This window comes from Myodes glareolus, chromosome 7 (genome assembly GCF_982192425.1).
Source record: "Myodes glareolus chromosome 7, mMyoGla1.1, whole genome shotgun sequence".
NCBI classification, from domain to species: Eukaryota; Metazoa; Chordata; class Mammalia; order Rodentia; family Cricetidae; genus Myodes; species Myodes glareolus.
In genome coordinates this window covers 97,408,404-97,418,666 of record NC_142032.1, presented here as the reverse complement: position 1 = coordinate 97,418,666, position 10,263 = coordinate 97,408,404, and the positions used below count along the sequence as shown (strand labels likewise).

General features: G+C 40.2%; 1 long non-coding RNA gene across 1 annotated transcript; it reads left to right on the top strand.

Moving 5' to 3' along the window:
- The first annotated feature begins 242 nt into the window (after positions 1-242).
- LOC148121519 (uncharacterized) lies at positions 243-4,174 on the top strand. The gene is made up of 2 exons (XR_015738289.1): positions 243-702; positions 2,589-4,174. It is a non-coding gene; the product is annotated as an uncharacterized LOC148121519 (long non-coding RNA).
- Positions 4,175-10,263: the final 6,089 nt, after the last annotated feature.

The window sequence follows — 10,263 nt, the reverse complement described above, 5'->3', positions numbered from 1 at the left end:
GAAAATGCCAGGGGGGTTTTCTGGTACTAAAGAACAACAGCAAATCTAAGTTTATTCAAGTATAACTCAAGAAAGTTGCCAGGGTCCATCTAAGCAGACAGCTGGACTTGGCAGTTTAGGCCATAGTGGTTCCAGTTTTAGAGTCATGAAGGGTACAGGATAAAGACATTATGGAATCTTCCTCTGTGGTAAGGAAAACTGCTGAAGTCAGAGAAATGAGTCCTTTCTCAGAGCCCCAAAGAAGCCCTTTCATGAAGCTGTGGAAATGAAGCCTGGACTGTGTTAGAAACCCCAAGATGCTGGAGATGTGGGGTATCTCTCAAAGAGATAACTGCATACAGAAAGTGGAACCAACCCAAGAGAAGTGTGTTGTGGTCATAAAGGTTGGAAGGGTGGAGCCATCTAAGTCATTTGACATGAGACATGGAGCTTCAAGATTTAGAATTTGCACTGGATTTGGGTCTTGCTTTGGTCCAGTATTGCTTCACTCTGTTCCAGCCCTTCCTTTTGTAATGACAATGTGTATTCTGTGCCACTGTGTGTTGGAAGTATGTAATTTGCTTTTTGATTTTAAGTTTACAGGCGGTTACAGGTACAAGATTGCCTTGAGTCTCAGAAAAGACCTTGGATTTTGAGATGGTGTTCAAACTGTGAAAGACTTGGGGGAAATTTAAAGTTGGACTAAATGCAATTTGAATAATGGTATGTCCACAAGCCTATGGTGGTTAGGGATGCAATGTGGTACTTTGTGAGTGAATAGCCTCCATAGACTGATATGTTTGAGTGCCTGGCTCCTAGTCGGTGGAAATATTTGACAATGATCAGGAGATGTGTCACTGGGAGTGGGTTTTCAGGTTTCAAAGCTCACACTGTTCCCAGTTACATATCTGTGCCTCATACTTTCAGATAAGGCTATATAAATTCTCAGCTACTACTCTAGTGCCATGCCTGCCTACTGCCAAGCTTCCTGCCACCATGATGGTGATGGACTTACCCTAGAAACCATAAGCCCCAAATAAATTCTTTTTTCTATAAGTTGCTATGGTTATGGTGTTTTACCGTGCAACAGAAAATAACTAAGATGTAGCTAGGGAGTGGACTCAGGAATCAGACTGCTGATGTTGCTGCATGAGTCTGCCCATTGGACCTCTGAAAAACCCTTTCATATATGCATAAAGCCTGCAGTAAGTGTCATTTATAGTGACTATCTTAGGGCCACACTGCTGTGATCAGCAGGCATATATGTTCTTTTGTGTCCCCCGATTGCAATGATCTGTATAGATCTGTTTGTGCTGCTCTGTGTTATTTCTTTCTACCATCATTAATGTGGTTTGTGAGGTATTTTGATTTTTTTCTGCCTATAAAAAGATGTTTTAAGACATAGTCATAGTGCTCTAAGATTACCAAGAAAACATTGATGTTGGTCATTACAATGCAAAGTTGATGATGATGTACTGCAAAAGAAGGTAAATATCAGCAGAAATTTGTGAACATTCCTTGACATTTTAAAGGGAATTAAAACATACTGTAGACCAAAAGCTGTTTGCCAGAACCTGAGAAGAACTATTGATAGTGACAGAGAGTCTGTTAAAAACAGCTCTGAAGCCTATTTGGTTTACCCTGCCACTCTCAAGAAAATATTTTCTGTACTAAAAAGGCTTTGTCTAAATCTTTTTATTTTGTGCTATTTTAATTTTAGATATTTTTATTATTATTATTTCAGCTGGAGTCTTTTTTTTAGACGGGAATCAAGCTGAATATGGAGCTGAAGATAATTTTAAACTTCTGAGCTTCATTTTTCTATCTCTCGAGTACTAGGATTACAAGCCACACACCATCACTCTCATGTTATTTGGTGTTCAGGAATGAACCCAGGGCCTCATTGCCCCAGTCCTTTCTTTATAATCTATATTATTTGTATTGACAACTTTCTATTTTTGTCCTTCTCTACATTTCTTGAGGTCTTTCATAGCTCTTTGTTGTTGTTGTTTATTTTGTTAGAAGACATTGGCAAGCTTAAGTTCTATGCAGTGGACTTTAGTTAGAACAGCAGAATAGGCTCCTATTCAGCTCCTTTGACCTCTTCATGCCTGGGACTTATATACTGGACTTTGAGCTGATTGGCACAGTCTCCTTTGTATCATCTACCAGCTATTGTTTTATGACCCATGCTTATATTTTCCCCTAAACAACTATTTAAAGTTTTTACAACCTTTTCTATTCCTAAACAAAGCTCTTCTATCTTGACAGTAATCCTGTTATGGTTGTAAAGCTCTTCTTGAAATGCAAAGTCTGTTGTATTTGTTATAGACACTAGAGACTTAGAACAGGAGGAACATTCCTTCCATGGAATACTTTGTGTGGTATGGATCACAGTGGGTGACTCTGATATAAATAAGCAGTTAAAGAGTCCTTGAGGCAAATGAATCCGGGGCACAGAAGTAAGACTTTATTCAGTAGAAAAGTAGCATGGGGCTTTGGCAAGTGCTTAGAAATGGCAAACTTGTAGATTTTTATAATCTTTGTTCAGATATTTATTTTTAATAAATAAATTAACCTTCTTTCTACCATCCCACCCTGCCTCCAAGCCTGCCTTTTTGTCTGAGAGGTCCTTGGAACCCGGCAAGAGACCCTGCTCCCATGCTGAGTGGAACCAGAGAGGTGAGTAAGTGGCCACATAGCCAGATAGCCTGAAGTGCTACTCTCTGGGACAGTCCAGGGGAGGGGGGCTGAATACAGGCCCCCTCCAATTCCCTAAACTTTTCTGGCCATCCAGTGGGGTATTTTCTGGCTGCTGGCTTTCTTTACCCCATTCCACCCTGTCCCCAAGCCCACCTTTTCATCTGTGAGGTTCTTGGAACCCCCAACACAGCCTGCTTCAGTGCAGAGGGGATCTGAGAGCCAGCTCCAGTGCTGAGGGGACCTAAGAGAGGGCAGACCAAGAAAAACTCCCAAGTACACAATCAGCCACAGCAAAGATTGGACCAAGACGCCAAGACACTTCTGGCCTCATTTGAAGGAAGAGATGGGTAGGTACCAATGCAAGAATTCCTCCAACATCCTGGAAAGTAACATGGTAACACCAGAATCCAGCAAACAGAACAGGAAGACTTGAACACCCTAATCCAGAAGATGTAGAAGAAAACGACTTTAAATGTAACCTTATGAAAATGATGGAGACCTTTAAACAGGAAGTGAAAAACGCCCTTAAAGAAATGGAAGAGAAGACAAAAAGTTAGAAGAAATTAATGTATCCCTCAAAGATACCCAAGAAAAACAAGAAAAAAAAACCAATCAAACAGGTAAAGGAAAGAGTTCAAGACTTGAAGACCGAAATGGAGGTAATAAAAAAAACACAAACCACAAACCAAGGGATGGCTGGATATAAAAAGTCTGGGTAAATGAACAGGAACTACGGAGGCAAGCATTACCAACAGAATACAAGAGACAGAAGAAAGAATCTTAGGAAATGAAGATGCTATAGAGGAAATAGACTCATTGATCAAAGAAAGCATCAAATCCAACAAAATCTTAACACAAAACATCCAAGAAATCTGGGATACCTTGAAAAGACCAAACCTAAGAATAACAGGGGTAGAAGAAGGAAAAGAACTCCAGATCAAGGGCCCAGAAAATATATTCAACAAAATTATAGATGAAAACTTTACCAACCTAAATGATATTCCTATGAAGGTACAAGAAACTTACAGAACACCAAATAGACTGGATCAAAAAAAATCCCCTCACCATATAATAATCAAAACATATAGAATAAAGAAAGAATATTAAGAGCTGCAGAGGAAAAAGGTCAAGTAACATATAAAGGTAGACCTATCAGAATTACACCTGACTTCTCTATGGAAACCATGAAAGCCAGAAGATCTTTGATAGATGAGCTGCAGACCCTAAGAGACCATGGATGCAAGCCCAGATTACTATACCCAGCAAAGCTTTATTTCACCATCGATGGAGAAAATAAGATATCCTGTGACGAAAACAGATTTAAACAATATGTAGCCACAAACCCAGATTTACAGAGGTACTAGAAGGAAAAACCTCAACCCAAGGAAGCCAGCAACACCCACAATAGCATGGACATCTGATAACCCTCCACCAACACAAAAAAGGGAAACACACAAACACTACCACCAAAAAAAAAAAAAGAAAGAAACAACCAGAATTAACAACCACTGGTCATTAATATCACTTAATATCAATGGACTCAATTCACCTATAAAAAGACACAGGTTAACAGAATGGATACGAAAACAGGATCCAACATTCTGCTGCCTACAAGAAACACACCTCAACCTCTAAAACAGACACTACATCAGAGTAAGGAGTTGGGAAAAGGTTTTCCAAGCAAACGGACCTAAAAAACAAGTGGGTGTGGCTATTCTAATATCTAACAAAATTGATTTCAAACCAAAATCAATCAGAAGAGACGGAGAAGGACACTTTATACACATATCAGGAACAATTCACCAGGTTGAAGTCTCAATCCTGAATATCTATGCCCTTAATATAAAAGCACCCACATATGTAAAAGAAACATTACCAAAACTCAAATCACACATCAAAACCCACACACTAATAGGAGATTTTAACATTCCTCTCTTGTCAATGGACAGGTCATTCAGACAGAAACTTAACAGAGAAATAAGAGAACTAACAGATGTAATGATTCAAATGGACTTAAAAGATATCTATCTATACTACATTCTACCCAAACAGGAAAGAAAATACCTTCCTCGGCACCTCATGGAACCTTCTCGAAAACTGATCACATACTTGGTAATAAAGCAAACATCCACAAATACAAAAAATTGGAGTAACCACCTGTGTCTTACCAGCTCACCATGGATTAAAGTTAGAAAATAACAATACCACCCCCAGAAAGCCTACAAACTCGTGGAAACTGAATAGTTAACTACTGAACCACTCTGAGTCAAGGAAGAAATAAAGAAAAAATTAAAGTCTTCCTTGAATTCAATGAAAATGAAGACACAACATACCCCAAACCTACGGACTCTATGAAAGCAGTGCTAAGAGGAAAGTTCATAGCACTAAGTGCCCACATAAAGAAAACGAAGAAAGCTCACATTAAGACTTAACAGCACACCTGAAAGGTCTAGAAAAAAAAAAAAAGAAGCAGACTCATCCAGGAGGAGTAGAAGACTGGAAATAATCAAACTGAGGGCTGAAATCAACAAAATAGAAACACAGAAAACAGTCCAAGGAATCAATGAAACAAAGAGCTGGCTCTTTGAGAAAAATCAACAAGATTGACAAACCCGTATCCAAGCTAATCAAGAGGCAGAAAGAGAACACTCAAATTAACAAGATAAGAAATGAAAAAAGGGACATAACAGACACTGAGGAAATTCAGAGAATCATTAGATCTTACTACAAAAGCATGTACTTCACAAAATTGGAAAATGTAAAAGAAATGGACAATTTTTAGATAAATACTATATACCAAAATTAAATCAAGACCAGGTGAACAATTAAAGGTTCCACCAATATGCCTAATTATTATTGCTTTAACATATATATCATTGAAACACGTTTTATCGTAGCCATTAATCAGAGTTGGACAAGATAAAATGAAATAATAGTTAAATAAGTAGCTTTGAAATGGATTAAGAAAAGAAATCAAAGTAGATCCAACATAGCCCTTCCCTAGGGAGAGTCTGTTCTACTGCAGAACCAAGCTGAAGTCTTTGACTTCTCATGCACATTCATGGAAACTTTTTTAAAGGCTACTAATAGGGAATGCTTTAAACATGTGACTTAGAATCCTTCTTAGACTTGAAAGTAAGTAGAGATGATAGAAGTAGCTCCTAGTCTGATCATTTGGACCAAGGGTGTATGAAAACCTGAAGTGGGCTTTGGAAGTGGCCATTCTAAGAAGCCAAAATGTTGTAAGATGCAGTACTCTAGCATCCAAGCTTGTCCGTGAAAGACCCTAATTTCTAGGGTTCAGGAAGGATCCCCCAGACTCAATAAACCACGCCAATGGATGCAAACAGCAAGAGGATTGTTTATTGTTGAAGGCGCAAACGGGCGACTCAGTACTCCCAGTATTCCCGTGAGACTGAGCCCCCCATGTAATTTTCTAGCAGGCATTTATAGGGTCTCAGTGTTACATAACGGGTAAGCATAGCAACAGCAACACCATTGGTCAGTTCAAATTAACATATGGTATGGATCAACATTAGGACAAAAACAAGTCTAGTTTAAGCCAGTTTCTGCCCCCTCATTTCCATACAAAAAGGACGGGGTGTTTTTCTCAAGACTACTCCTGCCGCCCACGCCCACAGATATCCTGTTTTGCCCCCTTGGCAGGTGCAGTTGGTCTCAAGGCTGCTTCTGCTGCTCACAGATTAAAAACATCTTAAATTGGAGAATAGGGTTGGGCTCTTTCAGTGGAGTCATCAATTTAGGATAGAACCGTCAATTTTTTAAATTCTGATTCCTCTTCAGTTTTGAAAGAAAATAATTTTGTTGGGCTCATTCAGTGGAAGATGACTATGATGCATGCAGGGCAAAAAGATTTACAGTCCATCAAGGAAACCCAAGGCAGGGACTCAATTGGGCAGACCCTGGAGTCAGGAGCTGAGGCAGAAGCCATGAGAAGTGCTGTTTACTGACTTGTTCTTCATGGTTTGCTTAGCCTGCTTGCTTACAGAACCCAAAAGCACCATCTCAGGAAGTGCTTATACTCACACTGACTGGGCTCTCCCGTATTACTAATTAAGAGATTTCCCTACAGCCAGGCCTTATGGAGGCAGTTTCTCAGTTGAGATTCTGTCCCCTCAGATGACAAGAGATTTTGCCAAATTGACATAAAACTGGGATTTGCAGCCTGTGATATCAGATTTAGCTGTGTGTTTGTCTAAAACAGGTCCATAGCAGCTCGAATTAATGATGTACAAATTATAATAGTACCTCCCACCTTTAATAATAATTATAATTATAATAATAATAGCAACAACAATGATAATAAACCCTAATTTTCCACCCTTTTTCTTTTCTTTGTGTTATGGCTTAGAGTGGTCACCATTTCCACAGCGTGTTCTTCTGTTTCACGATTCTTCCTGAAATGACTTAATTAATAATAGCCTCCCTAAATCTCCCTCCATTTTCAAAGATGTTACCATGTTGACCAAACCCAGACCCACAGGTCATTTCTTGTGAAAGAAGGACATCCTTGCAGCTAGTCTCCCAAAGGCTCCTCTGACATCCTTGTTCCCCAGACTATAAATTATGGGGTTTAGTATTGGAGTCACCACTGTGTAGAACATAGGTATTATTTTATCTGGCTTCTTTGTGTTTTGGGTGTTTGGCTGCTTATAGTTAAATATTCCAGACCCATAGAAGAGGACAATAGTGAGATGGGAACCACAGGTTGAAGAGCCTCCTTTCTCCAGACTGCATCTGGATCACAGCGAAGATGATGTTCCAGTAGGAGATGAGGATGAAGGAGACAGGTGCTAAGAGGATCACTGTGTCCATTGCAAATAGGCCATTTCTGTGCTGTAAGTATCTGCGGAAGCCACCTTTGTGGTGGTCTGAATAAGAATGACTCCCATAGGTTCATATATTTCAGTGCTTAGTCACCAGGCAGTGGTGCTATTTTAAAGGATTAGGAGGTGTGGCCTTGTTGGAGTATGTGTGACCTGCTGGAATATGGGTGGCCTTCTTGAAGGAAGTGTGTAGGTGTCTGCCTGCTCTGGCTCTCTCCCTCTCCGTTCCCCCCCCCCAGCTTGCATATCAGGATGTACCTCTTAGCTACTGCTCCAGAGCCATACCTGCTACAATAATAATTGGACTAACCTTCTGAAATTGTAAGTAAGCCTCCCAATTAAACACTTTCTTTTGTTGTTGTTGCCTTGGTCATGGTGTCTCTTCACAGCAATAGTACAGTCAATGAGACAGCATTTTAGAAAGGGTTGCATGTTTCCTGAGCTTATTTTATGATTATACTATATTCTCTTACAGAGATGAATTTAAACAGCTATATAAAAGAATAACTCTCAGTGGTGTTGCCCTCTTGTTTTGCTTTCTGTAATTCTGCTTAGATGATTTACTCAAGTGTCTGGTGATCCTTTTGTCAGTCACTTTTGAGAGTAAGATGATACACTGCTGATTAAAAGCTGTGTGCACAGGACCACAGTATGTGCTTGGCCATTTCTATTGGTTGAACAGAACTGTAGTTCTGTTTCATTTGAGGATTCCAAAATGCTAGCATTTGATTGTTTTTATTTTTTTCTTTTCTTGGATAGTTTTTTTTTTGCATAAGTAACTGTTCTGATCTCTTCTGTATATGCATGGAGGAAGGATAGTTTTGGTTGTCAGCAGTTTGGAAGCTGAGAGGGAAAGGGGGTTACATTGTTTAATTTAATTTAGTCTGCAACTTCATCAGCTTGTTTGTTTGTTTTTTGATATCCGGTATCATGTATGCCAGGCTGTCATCAGACTCATTAAGTCTTGGGGATGACCTTGAATCTCAGATGCTCATCCCTCTACCTACCCAGTGGGGCACCATTCCCTATTTATACAGTGCTGGGATTGAACACAGGGCTTTATGCGTGCTAGACAAGTGCTCTCTATTAACTGAACCACATCCCTAACCCCTTCGGTTGCTTAGCCTGTAATCTTGATGCCATCTCACCAAATCCCTCTACTTTATGTTCTCTTCACAAATAACTTTAAATATGCTGAGGTAGAAGGAGAGTTGGATACACATCTGTGGAAGATGGAGAATGAGATGTGTATATGTAATTGCTTCTTTTGGATCCTTCATAATCTTTTCCTATTCAAGGCTCTTTGCAGTATCTCTAACTAAGTCTTCTTACATTGCTGTCATTTCTAGATTGGCTGTAACTCTCTTTCTAATTGGCAAATTAGTTTACATTTGTTCATTTATTTTCCCATTCTCTATTTGAGAATTTTATTTCTCTTGGAAGGAGGGCATCAAGTATGTTTGGCCCACTTATCTAGTTAATATTTAATCCCAACTCATTTTGAAAACCTTCCCCTCCAGTCACTCAGCTTATACGGGTCAGAGATTAAGGGCACTCTTGCTTGGACAAACAACTTTAGAGGAATGGACATAAATCCATGTGATGTATGTAGGAATTACTGTGAGCAACGTGAGGAAGGGAGGGAGACAGGGAGCTCTGAACTGAGCAGAAGTGCCTTGAAGACGAGGGTGGCATGTTGAATGCCATCTTCAGCTGTATTTCCTCGGACCTTTCACTTTCAGGATTCCTCTCCTGTCCCATGGAAGGAGCCAGAGGGGCCGAAGCTGCCTCAAAGCCATGTGCCCTAGTTTAAGCCTAACACTGCTTTCAGGAAGTCAGGGAGCAGCAAGGCAGTCAGTCTTTCACAAAAGCGATTTCCCAGCCAAGGAGCCAGAATTCCTCTTGTGAGGAGTATTCCTTGGGACTCTTTCTCTAGGCCCACCCAGTGTGGGAACTGGGAGAACCTGAGCACATGGGAAGCAGCTCTTTCAGTAAAGGAAAGAGGCAGAGGATTGGCCAAAAAGATGAGGCATTTACAGCCCAATTCAGAGACGGGCTTCAGTCCCCTTCTCTTGTACAGCCAAAGATGACAGCTTGTCTGAGATAACAAGGAAAACCTACCACACAGGGGCAGGAACACAGAGATTTCAGCCCTCACATGTGCTTTGGGAAAAGTGTGTTAATAATGGGTTGGTCCTGATATGGGCACACACCACACCCCACACTCCTGTGGGTGAGGTGAGGCAGTTCCATTCATTTCTGTGGTATGAGAGGCGCAGTCTCATCACCAAGCCTCCTAGGAAGTCACTGGAATCAGTATTTCTTCATTTAATTCTCCCCTTTGGAGTAAAACGTTAGCGATCATTTGAGAAACTTATTAATGTAACCACGGGCAGGAAAAATAAAGCCTTTGACTATAGAACAATGTGACAAACTTTTAACATCTGCCTTCACCACACACATTTAGAATATCTTATTAAAGGCAGGCTGTTTAAGTCAGCTGACTCCTCTTTGACAGCCAAGCACTTCTGTATCCTTTGGGTAAATGTATTTTATATAACGAACTGGCGAAAACTGAGAAATACTTGCACTTAATAGTTTGCACAGCAATAGCGAATCGCAGTGTCCACATGTGTCCATCAGGGCCCAGATCACTCTCATCCCATTTTTGAACAACCCAACCACAATATGCCTTTTAAAATTTAAAACACTTACACTGGAAAAAACGTCTAAG